Genomic DNA, 15121 nt, shown 5'->3' with positions numbered 1-15121 from the left:
TCAGCAGGAACAACTGGTGTGACGGGGGAAAACTGTCGCATTGAGAGAGGCTGGCCATACGATTGCAGGCATAGCAAGAGAGCTGGGAATATCGAAACCAACAGTAAGGAGGAGATGGTAGGAAAGTGGAAACCTCCTAAACCAACCTAAGTCTGGTGGACCGAGAAAGACTACAGCAGCAGAAGATCAAAGAATCATAGGTGCAGCAACACAGTCTCCACTGACAATGCAGTCACCATTAGGGAACGGCTTCAATTTGACGTTTCTACAAGAACTGTGAGAAGGCGGTTACACGAGGCCGGGTACTCCATAGGACTCCGGCAATTAAGGCAAAGTTAGATCGCCATCGTACTGCCAGACTCCAATTTGCACAGCGATACGAGGGTTAAGGCGTAGACTTTTGGGATAAGGTGATCTTCTCAGATGAGAAGACATTTGCATCCACCACTTATGGTCCTCTCCACTGCTGGCGGCCCAACAACACGAGGTATGAACGTCAGAACATCAGCGAAGCGGCAAGAAGCGGACATGTGACAGACAACGTTTGGGGATGGATAAACGCATATGGCATGGGTATACTAGCTGAGACTGAAGGGAGATTTAACTCTGAAAAATATTTGGATATTTTGGAAGAAGTGATGATTCCTCCGTCCTAGCCTAGGCTCTCCCATATCCCGAGCGCATAATATTCATGCAGATATGAATAACGATATCCTATACCTCTTAATTAATTGTCCATAGTAGATATAATATGCAATTGTATTTATAAATTTCTTATTATGACTATTATAATTATCATAACTGGCAAACAAAACAAAAGTAAGAATATAACTGATGTATTAAATCAATGCCCAGGTTATTATTTTCCTAATTATATTTTATTTTAATATTACAGGATAATTTTCACATCCACACAGCCAGAATCATCAGTCGATGGTTTGATGAACAGCCAGACATAAAACTAATGGAGTGGCCGAGCAAATGGTGTGATCTAAGCCCCCATCGAGAGCGTCCGGGGAACCATCGTTAGGTCGTGGGAGACGGAAGATGACCGGACACCACAGCAACTGCCCCAACACATGAAGGATGAGTGGCAGTGTTTTCGCAGAAATCGGCAACAAATTCTGTACACTACTGTAGCCTCTCTCCCAAACTGACTGCAAGAGGTAATTGCTAATAATAGTGGGTGGACAAAGTACAAAGTTGTAACTGGCTGTTCAGCCACCCACCCCGCTCACCCACCTGATTCATGTTATGACGCTCCTTCCACTTATGACCTGGTTAGTATTGACACTAAATAAAGCATAAATAATTTTTGGCTTTTGTAATTATATTTATCATTTTAAAGCAAATCAAATTTTGTTAGTGATATAAAGGTTTGTTTTGTAATATTGTATCCAAGCATTATTAATTTATCCTACTATATCTAAATAGTTTAATATATTTAAGTATTAACTATAAAATCTGAAATGATTAATATAAGAAATGGTTAAATAAAATAAAATAGACAAGATATTAGATAACAATACGAGTTACAAGATTGATATTAAAGCAAATCATAACACCTTTACAACAAATAATAACTATAATCACGAAAATAGGACATGTGCAAAACATAAACAACCTACAACAAACCTCCTGCAATATTAGTTTTCATAAAGTAAAAAACTATCATACAGTAATATCAATGGCATGTTGCTATACCATATGTTTATCCTATATACTCACAAACTGTGTATAGGGATGAGTTTATTACCAAGCAAGAACATAGCTAAGCAAATTATACTAATTTCCTGAAGCATGATAAGTGATAGCCTACTGTAGGCGCATGTTTATCGATGCTGGTATTTAAGTATCCTTATCTGACTGATCTTTTCCAAAAGCATTACCTGCCACCTTCTGTTTACTTATTTTCTTTTTTTCATACTTCTTATCGACTTTTCATTTGTTGTCGTCCTTCCTCTACCTCCTCTCCTCCTACTTCTCTACCCCCGCCACCTCCTCCTTTCCTTTCGTTGTACCTTTCTTCAAAGGCTTCGTTTTTGTGACATTATATATCATATCACAGAATCCAAAATATGTATATACGCATTGATGATTGTTCTTTTTGTTATTAATATACAAATACTGTACTGGCAAAAACAAGTAATAGGAAACAACCCTATCACTCATTCCTAGCCACACGAGAGTGCGATGTTGCCACATGAGCAAGAAAGGCTTGGTAGTGGGTAACATTACACCTGAAGGCGACTGTGCAAGTCTCAATGGTGTTCTCTGCACTTTTCCTGTATCTGGCGGACAGCAAAGATCATGTCAGTGGCGCCACGTGATGGTCTAAAGACACAAGGAGATTCTCGGAGGAGTCTTCCACCTCAGGAAGAAGTCTGTTTAGTAGGACTCTGACGATAATATTGCCAGCTACGGACAGCAGCGAGATCCCGTGGTAGTTGCCACAGTCTGACTGTCTCCCTTGTTCTTATAATTATTGACGATGGAGGCGTCTTTAAGATCTTGGGGTTTTTCTCCTTCAGCACCAGCGTTGGAGAGACGCTGCCGCCACCCCTCCCGTACTAAACGTAGCCCTCTACACGTGCAACATCTGTGGACGGCCCTACCGGTCCTTATCAGCCTCTCAAGTCACCTCAGAGCTCACCAACGAGTGACAGCAAACTAGTATGTATGTATGTATGTATGTATGTATGTATGTATGTATGTATGTATGTATAAAGATATTAGAAAAGATACCCGGTATACATACGAGCATACAGATAGTAGTACTATTGTAGATATAGTAAAAAAAAGATACTTTAGGATAAGAAAAAGATGCCATAAAACAGTAGTAGATATAAATATGTATTAGATGCTTCCTTCTTTCATTCCTTCCTCCTCCTCTTCCTTCCTCCTTCTTCCTCCTTTATTTTCTCTTATTTACTTTCGCTTGTCCTAAACACACACACACACCCTTTCTCTCTCTCTCTCTCTCTCTCTCTCTCTCTCTCTCTCTCTCTCTCTCTCTCTCTCACTCCTTCTTTCTCCTTTTTATCTTTTTTTGCTTCCAGTTATTTTTCTTCAAGTCACTTTCTTTCACTTTCTCCCTCTTTCATTCTTCTGCACAATCACTTTCTATCCCTCTCCCACACACACACTTTCTCCCCTATCTCTTCCTCTCTTTCACTCTCCTGCACACATTTTCTCTTCCTTTCTCTTACACACACACCTTATCTCTCTCTCTCTCTCTCTCCCTCTCCCACCCTTTATCTTCCCCTCTTCCACTATCCCCCACATACACTTTTCTTTTACTTTCTCTTTCATACACACACTTTGTCTCCCGCTCTTTCACACTTTCTCTCCCTCCCTTCCGTTCTCTCTGCCTATCACCAAAGCTGGAGGTCTTATCCAGGGTGGTCTTTGAAAGCGTAGCGGATCAATAGGCTACACTTTGCTTCAGATAACCTCACCTCGCAGACCAACACACCACGATGAGCTTCCATTCATAACACACACACTCTCTCTCTCTCTCTCTCTCTCTCTCTCTTCTCTTCTCTCTCTCTCATTTGTTGTTTTTCATCTGTCTTTCTGTCTCTACCTAGTACGCTTTCCTTCTCTTTCCTCCTCTATTCTCTGCTTTCCATCTTTCTACACCTCTTATTTTAATTTCCTTTTCATATTCTCTCTCCTACCATTCCTTCTTTTCTTCTCCCTCTCCTCCTCCTGTTCTTCTTTTTCATTCCTTACCCTCTTCCTCCTTACCCCTCGCGCTTCCCATCTTTCATATCTGACGATCTTTTTGCTCGCATCTTTCCTTCATAAATCCCCACCCTCCCCCTCTCTCTCTCCCAATCCCCCACTGACCTCTCTTTCTCTCCTTGTCATCTCTCTCTCTTCCTTCCTCTTTCACTTTCCTTGTCTTCTTTCTCTTTTAGTTACCTATTCCTTATCGTTCTTTCCATCTTCATTATTCATCTTTCTCTCTCTCTCTCTCGTTTCTTCTTTCACAAGTTTTGAGTCTCTCCCTCTCACACTTACCCCTCTCCCAGTCTTCTCTCTCACCTCTCCTTCTCTTCTCCCTCTCACCCCTCCCACCACATTCTTCTCTCTCTCACCTCTCCTTCTCTTCTCCTCTCACCCTCCCACTCTCATTCTTCTCTCTCTCACCTCTCCTTCTCTTCTCCCTCTCACCCCTCCCACCCTCATTCTTCTCTCTCTCACCTCTCCTTCTCTTCTCCCTCTCACCCCTCCCACTCTCATTCTTTCTCCCTCTTACCTCTCCCCCTCTACCCTACGTAAATCCCAGACAGTCCGGCAGCTTCAGTTAATTGGCTGGGCGGCTGGTCATCCCCGGGCAGACAGGAAGACGGTCCAAGTGTTCCCACATTGCTCTGGTACTTTCACGCTGTATGTTAAAGTTCCCAGCGCTGTATGTTCAAGTTCACGCTGTATGCTAAAGTTCCTACGCTGTATGTTGAAAGTTCTACGCTGTATGCTAAAGTTCCTACTCTGTATGTTAAAGTTCACGCTGTATGTTATAGTTCCTACGCTGTATGTTAAAGTTCACGCTGTATGCTAAAGTTCCTACTCTGTATGTTAAAGTTCTACGCTGTATGTTAAAAGTTCTACATGCTGTATGTTAAAGTTCCCACGCTGTATGTTAAAGTTCCACGCTGTATGCTAAGTTCCTACCTCTGTATGTTAAGTTCTACGCTGTATGTTAAAGTTCACGCTGTATGTTAAAGTTCCCTTTGTATGTTAAGTTCCCCGCTGTATGTTAAAGTTCCACTGTATGTTAAAGTTCCACGCTGTATATGTTAAGTTCGCTGTATGTTAAAGTTCCACGCTGTATGTTAAAGTTCTCTCTGTATGTTAAAGTTCTACGCTGTATGTTAAAGTTCCCCGCTGTATGTTAAAGTTCCTACTCTGTATGTTAAAGTTCCCCTCTGTATGTTAAGTTCTCTGTATGTTAAAGTTCCTACTCTGTATGTTAAGTTCCTACTCTGTATGTTAAAGTTCTACGCTGTATGTTAAAGTTCCTGCTGCATGTTAAAGTTCTACTTCTGTATTAAAGTTCCTACTCTGTATGTTAAAGTTCCTACGCTGTATGTTAAAGTTCCTACTCTGTATGTTAAAGTTCTCTGTATGTTAAGTTCTACTCTGTATGTTAAAGTTCCTTTGTATGTTAAAGTTCTACGCTGTATGTTAAATTCCACGCTCTGTCAAATTTCCTACTGATATTTACAGAATTCTGGTATCAAGACATGTATATATAAAATTTTCTTTCGTCACAAAACAGGTTAAATACTTAGATTGTAGAAATACTGTCAAGACACGAAGAGAGACCACTTGTAGCATTGCTCTATAACCTCACATGACTCCAGTACATACAAGAACTTATGTACGGGTCTAAAATATTAATAATGATAGCCGAGAACACCCCACCCCCGCCATAAATCACACAGCCTATTTACTTTAAACTATAGATATTATATATATTTGTAGATAATTTAAGTAGGTTAGGCTAGTTTAATGGTTAGATTAAATTAAGTTGGGTTTGGTAGGTTCGTGTCAGCCATCATTAGGCCCGTAGTCTCCCTTAAGGGGGTCGTTTATTTGCAAATGGTGATGCTTAGTAAAGACACCTGATAAATTAGTCCCCTAAAATTAATCTCGTTTTTTCCCACCACACAGAAATGTCATTTTCTTAATAAAAACACAAGACGTGCATTTTACTATTTATAAAAAAAAATAACAAACATATCAATTAAGATCCCACCCAAAACCAAGATGACGTCCGTCTGCTTAACCTTCACCAGTTCAAGATACACGTCAAACATTTACTCGTTGGTATCGCTGCAGTATAATAAACATGAGGTTTAACTCGCCAAAGGTTAGCATTAAAAATATTCATGTTTCTTGTACATTAATTTGCTGTATAATTACTTATAGTTGTAATTTGCTTGTATTTGTATTAGTAATTTACCGGTATACATTTTCTCTCAATGGTTAATTTTCTCAGTAATTGTGTTTCTTAGTCTACTATATTGTTTTTTTTTTTGTGGTCTAATGTGTATGACAGATGGCGACAATAATACTAATAATAACAATATAATAATGATGGAAAAACAACAACAACAACACAAACAACAAGCACGCAACAACAACTACTACTAATACCATCACTACTACCACCACAGATAGACTAATTACCACTCACTACCATCAAATACTACAGTCGTTCAGCTCTACTAACATCACTACCATTACTACTATATTTACAGTCCCACAACCATTACCAACACCACCACCACAACCACTATAAACATCAGCATCACAACCACTACCAGTACAACCACCAACACCACAATCACTACCACTATAACCACCAACACCACTACCAGTATAACCACCAACACCACAACCACCACTACTACTACTACAATACCACCATCACTACAACCACTACCACTACTACAACTATAACCACCAGCACTACAACCACTACCACTATAACCACCAGCACTACAACCACTACCACTATAACCACCAGAACCACAACCACTACCACTATAACCACCAGCACCACAACCACAAGAACTATAACCACCAGCACCACAACCTCTACCACCATAACCACCAGCACCACAACCACAAGAACTATAACCACCAGCACTACAACCACTACCACTATAACCACCAGCACCACAACCACAAGAACTATAACCACCAGCACTACAACCACTACCACTATAACCACCAGAACCACAACCACTACCACTATAACCACCAGCACCACAACCACAAGAACTATAACCACCAGCACCACAACCTCTACCACCATAACCACCAGCACCACAATCACAAGAACTATAACCACCAGCACTACAACCACTACCACTATAACCACCAGCACCACAACCACAAGAACTATAACCACCAGCACTACAACCACTACCACTATAACCACCAGCACCACAACCACAAGAACTATAACCACCAGCACCACAACCTCTACCACCATAACCACCAGCACCACAACCACAAGAACTATAAACCACCAGCACTACAACCACGACCATTATAACCACCAGCACTACAACCACTACCACTATAACCACCAGAACCACAACCACTACCACTATAACCACCAGCACCACAACCACAAGAACTATAACCACCAGCACCACAACCCCTACCACCATAACCACCAGCACCACCACCACAAGAACTATAACCACCAGCACCCCAACCTCAACCACTATAACCACCAGCAACACAACCACAAGAACTATAACCTCCAGCACCACAACCCTACCACCATAACCACCAGCAACACAACCACAAGAACTATAACCACCAGCACCACAACCACAATAACCACCAGCACCACAACCTCAACCACTATAACCACCAGCAACACAACCACAATAACCACCAGCAACACAACCTCAACCACTATAACCACCAGCACCACAACCACTATAACCACCAGCAACACAACCACAATAACCACCAGCACCACAACCTCAACCACTATAACCACCAGCACCACAACCACAATAACCACCAGCACCACAACCCCACCACTATAACCACCAGCAGCACCACAACCACACAATAACCACCAGCACCAAAACCTCAACCACTATAACCACCAGCGCCTTCAACCACTATAACCACCAAGCACCACAACTACTTATAACCACCAGTACCACAACCACTATAAGCACCAGCACCACAACCACTATAACCACCAGCACCACAATCAATATAAACCACCAGCACCACAACCACTATAACCACCAGCACCAAACCAGTAAAGCCACCAGCACCACTACCACTATGACTACCAGCAACACAACCACTACCACCATAACCCCCAGCTCCACAACCTCCAGCACCACAACCAATATTACTATAACCACCAACACCACAACCACTACCACTATAACCACCAGCTCCACAACCACCAGCACCATAACCACTATAACCACCAGCTCCACAACCACCAGCACCACACCAATATTACTATAACCACCAGCACTACAAACACTAACTATATCCATAGCACCACAACCACTATAACCACCAGCACCACAACCACTATAACCACTAGCACCACAACCACTACCAATATAACCACCAGCACCACAACCACTATAACCACCAGCACCACAACCACTATAACCACCAGCACCACAACCACTATAACCATCAGCACCACTACCACTATAAACACGAGCACCACAAACCCTATAACCACTTTTCTTCTATGACATTTCCCTCGCCAATGACCTAACCTAACCGAATATTACCTACCCTAACCTAACCAGGAGGCTCCGCCCCTGTCCCTCCCCGATATATGCAATTGTTTGCAAGGGAAACGTCTTTGAAGAAAAGTGTCTCAGAATTGGCTAAAATCCTAATTCCAATAGTTAAATACCTAAGATTTCCCGGATGACCGAAAGTAACAAAATCCGATACAAGGCAACTTTCAGACGCGCTCAACAAGACTCTGGAAAATTGTCATAAAGGTTCAAACTTAAGTAATTTATTTCCAAAAGTATAACTAATCACTGATGACGTAAACTTTATAAAAAATCTTTACAAAACCAAACAGAAAACATAAAGCGCATAAATAATGATAAATGAACAGTTCAGTAAATACCTCATTATTTTTTTTATTAAATAAATTTGTAATTTTTAGAAAAGCACCGATCTTTTTTGACATTAAAAAAATGTTTTCCATTGGTTTTTAAGGAGTTTCGAACGTTCTTGAGATACACCCCGCTCCCCCCAACATGGGAAGATGTTTGGAAACTGGATTTTTTGGGGGTAAATCACAGAAACAGGTGATTTCCAATGGAGAACAAGGCAAAAATCGTTCAAAACTCGTAAAAAACCACAGGAAAAAATATATTTCTAATACTGAAAGAAAGGTAACCTAACTTAACCTATCCCTTTTTTCTGTGGCAAAAAAAAAAAACTAACCTAACAAGGAAGGTTTTGCCCCTTGACCTTGTTCATGCCCCCACATCTTACCTTAACCTGAAGAAGAATCCGGCCAAATGTGTTGTTCTTCACGTAGTGTACACTGATTATTACACTTTGGGCAAGTAACGTTGTTCGGTAAAACACCGCGTTTTCTAAAAATAGAAATGGCCTCACTATTTTTCTGGTGAAACTCGGCAATTGACGTAAAATAGTCTCTATCACAATGTGGGCGCAGCTCAACTTGTTCAGTCATATCTGGAACTGAAAACTCAAATCTCCGCTCCCAACGCACCCACGCATTGTTCATTGGCCAATACAAAAAACTCTCGCTATAGCCAATAAGGAACTCCCACACCACCCTAGCACATGCGCTGTGGACAGCCAACTCGAAGGTAACGGACACTGGGTTGAGATTCAGAGCTTCTCAGCGAGACGTAAACAACAAATGGCGACACTTGTAACTGACCAAATATAATAATATTGGAAAATTAATATCTCGGTTATCCTTAATTTCCGGCGGAAATATAGAAAAAAATGTCTTTGAAATATCTAAACATTACTAAATGCATATTAATAACAGCTAGAGAAAGAGCGGCGCTTTACTATAAATTTACCTAAATTTTAAACACCATAATATAATATATAATCACTGGAGCAGTAAGACTACAATAACACGAGATACTTATGCTTTGGTAGACAGGAGACCAGAAGTTGAATTCACGGATATTACTCTTTAGCATAACTCCGAAGCCCAACAGATCTTCTACCTCCCGACAAGAGCCAATCACAGGGCTCCACATACTATAGTATTATGTCAGTCGAGTCCTATACCTCACACATTGACTCTGATGGCCAGCGCCATCTTTTGGGCAGATTCTTCCCTAATCTCAAGCCCTTACCAGTACCGATGAAGTGGTTCATCATAACACCACCAGTACCACAACCACTTCCACTATAACCAGCAGCACCACAACCACTATGACCACCAGCACCACAGCCACTACAACCACCAGCACCACAACCACACAACCAAAAGCACCACAACCACCAGCACTACAACCACCAGCACCACAACCACTATGACCACCAGCACCACAACCACTGCAACCAAGAGCCCACAACCACCAGCACCACAACCATCAGCACCACGACCACTACAACCACCAGCACCACAACCACTACAACAAACAGCACCACAACCACCAGCACTACAACCACCAGCACCACAACCACTACAACCACCAGCACCACAACCACTATGACCACCAGCACCACAACCACTACAACAAACAGCACCACAACCACCAGCACTACAACCACCAGCACCACGACCACTACAACCACCAGCACCACAACCACTATGACCACCAGCACCACAACCACTACAACCAACAGCACCACAACCACCAGCACTACAACCACCAGCACCACAACCACACACAACCAACAGCACCACAACCACCAGCACTACAACCACCAGCACCACGACCACTACAGCCACCAGCACCACAAACCACTATGACCACCAGCACCACAACCCACCACAACCAACAGCACCACTGACCACCAGCACTGCAATCACCCAGCACCACAACCATACAACCAACAGCACCACAACCACTACACCAAAACAGCACCACAACCACCAGCACTACAACCACCAGCACCACGACCACTACAACCACCAGCACCACAACCACTATGACCACCAGCACCACAACCACTACAACCAACAGCACCACAACCACCAGCACTACAACCACCAGCACTACAGCCACTACCATTATAACCACCAACACCACTACCACTACAACCACCACCACCACCACAACCACTACAACCAACAGCACCACAACCACCAGCACTACAGCCACTTCCATTATAACTCCAATTACCACAACCCCAGCACCAGAACCACTACCACTATAACCACCAGCACCACAACCACTACCACTATAACCACCAGCACCAACCACTACCACACACAACCACCAGCACCACAACCACTACCACTACAACCACCAGCACCACAACCACTACCACTACAACCACCAACACCACAACCACCTGCACTACATGTTACAACCACTACCACTATAACCACCATCACCACAACCACTACCACTATAACCACCAGTACCGCATCCACTACCACTACAACCAGCAGCACCAACAACACTTTAATCACAACCATCACCGCCACCCCCATCACCGCTAGCGTCGCCGCCGCCACCAACAACAACAAAACCCTACCCAGCTCCTCCTTCCGTCACTCACTGAAATGATAACAGATCTCAACTTGGAGATTAATAATATCTCTCTCTCTCTCTCTCTCTCTCTGTGTCAAGTTAGTCAGTTTTTTCCTTGTGGTGGCCGCGCGACACAACACAACACGGAGCAGGACAAGCGGGGCCCCGACATCCCCCTAACCCTCTCCCCTGTCTGCTTTACAGTTTTTTGTTTACAAGAAGCCGTTTTTGTAAGAGCATCCGGATACGCTGCGTCTTCCCTCCATGTGTTTTTAAGAGAATCCGACTTCAACACATCACCATAGCACGTAGAAAATCCTGACGTGTGTGACATATACAGTACATATACTGTATATTCACTGCTAGGGAGATAATATATTATGAGAAAGGGTTGGATCTATTTGCATTTAGGTCTACTTACTCTTTCTCTAAGCCGCCCAACAGGGTTTTGGCATGGTAAGGGTTGGTTTAATCATCTGGAACTGAATTGTATTGACTGTTGCTGTGAATTAAGGCAAGAGATGGTGTTTATTGTTTACAAATGATCACACACACACACACACGCACACACACATTAAATCCTTGCCCGCTCCTACTGCAGAGCTGCCCCGGCGTATGTTGGCCCATTCCTCAAGTCCCTCTCCTCGACTCATCCTCACCACCGGGATATCAACATAATCCCATCAAAAGTGACAATTTCGTTTTGGAAAGAAGTGGGACCAGTGTTGAACAGTGATAAACAGTGTTTAAGCCATTGAATTCAGCACTAGACAGTACCAGTGAGAGCCATGACCTACCAGTGAGGTCCACACCCAGAGATAAGTACCCCTGGGAACCGACCACCATCTTCTGACCAGCCGTTGTGAATTAGTCCACCCTGGGAACAACCAGTGCCGGATTTAGACCTGTGGAGGCCCATGGGCAGCCTCTTTGTGGAGGCCTCCCTCATTATAACTACCCAAGAGGGTGGGGTGGCGAGTGAAGCGAGCCTAAACATCTGGGAGTTGCGGGGGGCGCTGTAAGTCCCCTGGGAAAATTTTGAAATTTGAACACTTCTTTGGAGAATTTTGAAGCCATATGCAGTTATATTGAGGAAATTAGAACATTGAGAAATTTTTAATTAACTGTATATTTATTGATAGTGTACAAATTCCCAACACACACACACACACACACAAAAGTGAGACATGACTGGAGTCATTCATGTGGTTTCAAGTCGACCAGCCCTGATATGTGGAGGCCCCCAGATTGTGGAGGCCCCTGGGCAGCTGCCCACTTTACCCACTCCTGAATCCGGCCATGGGAACAACCGTGGGTCGGTTTTGCACCTCATCACGAGAAAACATAACACCACTTAGCAGAGTGAGGTACTGTGACACCGCCTACCACACGGCGTCTGCCTGACCAATGAGAACATAAGAACATAAGAATGGAGGAAACTGCAGCGGGCCTATTGGCCCATACTGGGCAGTCCCGTTTACACCCAACCCCTATTGCTCATATAAGCATCCAACCTATGTTTGAAGCTATCCAGCGTATTCGAGTTAATGATGATATTTGGTAACTTGTTCCATTCATCCACTACTCTGTTTCAAACCAGTGTTTACCTATTTCACGCCTAAATCTAAATTTGTCTAATTTAAAACCATTGTTACGAGTTCGCTCCTGGTTGGATAGTTTGAGTACCTTTGTAATGTCCCCTTTGTTTAACCCTGACTTCCACTTATACACCTCTATCAGGTCGCCCCTCGCTCTACGTCTCTCGAGGGAGTGCAAATTAAGATGCTTTAACCTGTCTCTATACTCAAGGTTCCTAATGCGGGATTAGTCTTGTCATTCTCCTCTGAATTCTTTCCAATGATTCTATATCCATCCTGTAATACGGTGACCAGAACTGAACTGCGTAATCCAGGTGTGGTCTCACAAGCCCAAGATACAGTTTTAGGATGACCTCGCTAGTCTTGTAACTAACATTCCTTTGTCTGAACCCAAGGACTTTATTAGCCTTGTTACGAGCAAAACACATTGTTTACTTGGCTTGAGGTTCCTACTTATCCTTACTCCTAAATTTCTCTCGCAGTCGGATTTCTCTATGGCATCGTTGTTCATCTGGTATCTGGTTTCCCTGTTTACATCTATACTGAGTACTTTACATTTGTCCACATTGAATTTCATCTGCCATTTATCAGACCATTCAAAAAGTTTGTTTAGATCTTCCTGTAGTTTTGTGGAGTCCTCGTCAGATTTAATTACACGCCCTATTTTAGTGTCATCAGCAAATTTACTTATGTTGCTGTCTATGCCGATATCTATGTCGTTTATGTATATAATAAATAATAATGGTCCAAGTACTGAGCCTTGGGGAACTCCACTTGTGACGTTGCTCCAATGGGACTTAGTGCCGTTAATGCTCACTCGCTGTTTCCTGTCCTGAGGACGAGTTACTACACCACGTGAACACTACACCACCCCGTGTCTCCACGGTCACGTGAGGACCTTCATGTCAACATCTACGGACGAGCTACTGCACCACCTGGCCTGCGTGACCTCACACAATAGGGCAAGAGACCAGCCCGAGCCATCAACTGTAAACCTATAAAAGTTGTATGTTCAATTCATGTTCCTTCTAATTTTAGTATTGAAAGCTTTTGTTAAACGACCCACCCACCCCATGTCTTTGTATGTAATAAGTCATTTCTATCCAATGTAAATTTTCAGCGTTCGGGCTGCTTAACTTTTTCAATAAACCGTTAATTAATATTACACATACCGTCAACAAACACAATAAAACATATACACCCTCCACAAACACACAAAGAAACACATAAAGCCTCCACAAACAAACACACACATCACAGCAAAACTACACCAGTATCATCCCAACTTACAAGAAAAAAAAAACAAATAAATTTCCACAATTCTTAAAACAGCATTCTTATCGCCGAGTTGCCAGCGAGTGACTCCTTCCCCGCTTCTTAATCTTCATCTGAATTATCTTCTTGTTATCCTTTTTCGCTTTCCAGATGTTTTTGTTACTGATTGTCACAGCGATTGAGTAGATCCATCTGGATTTAATCTGATTATCCATCCGGTCTGTTGTTTTCTGATGGATTCCAGCCGCGTCATAAACTTCTGATTGGAGAATTTCATTTCGTTGGTATTTTATTAAATCATAAAATTTCTTCCATGTCCTTTTCTATTTTATGTTTTTTACGATTTTTGAAAGTTTCGTTTTTCAAGTTTATTTCGTCCTTTTTTCTATTTTTCGTTCAAGATTTTGTTTTCGTTTTTGAATATTTATATTTTATATATTTAGTTGGATAATAATTGACAAACGATGTAGTTACACGTGTTGATTCGTACGACTGAATGAGGAAATGGGAACTTAGATAGAGTCTAAACGAGATTACCTTTCAATTTCCTTTAGTAATTCGCGTATTTTTTTAATTTATTGACATGTATTATGCTCTCTCTCTATATATATAAATTTATTTGTTAATTTCTTTCTCTTTCTTTACCATATCATTTATTTATTTATTTATTTATTTATTTATTTGGTGTATATATCGCCCGGAGTTTCCTTGATTATCTCTTAAAACTGTCACACTTATTACCTCATCTCTCTTTCAACTCAGGACCTCCATCTCTCTCTTTTCTCTCACCTTTTCCTCCTTCCCGATTCTTCCTCCTTCCTTCCAGACTATTCATCTGGTTTGTTTCTTTTCCACCATTCCTCCCTCCCCACTATCTCCGTTTTCTTCCTCTCACCCTCTTCCTTAACCATGTTCCATCTCCTCCTCCTCAACCTCCTTCCATACCCTCCAATTCTTCCCTTCCTTTACCACCTCCTTTCACTCTCTTTTCTTCTCCCTTTACCCCACTAAATG

Source organism: Homarus americanus, unplaced genomic scaffold, assembly GCF_018991925.1.
Source record: "Homarus americanus isolate GMGI-L3 unplaced genomic scaffold, GMGI_Hamer_2.0 scaffold16712, whole genome shotgun sequence".
In the NCBI taxonomy this organism is placed as follows: Eukaryota; Metazoa; Arthropoda; class Malacostraca; order Decapoda; family Nephropidae; genus Homarus; species Homarus americanus.
This window is presented reverse-complemented; position numbering follows the sequence as displayed.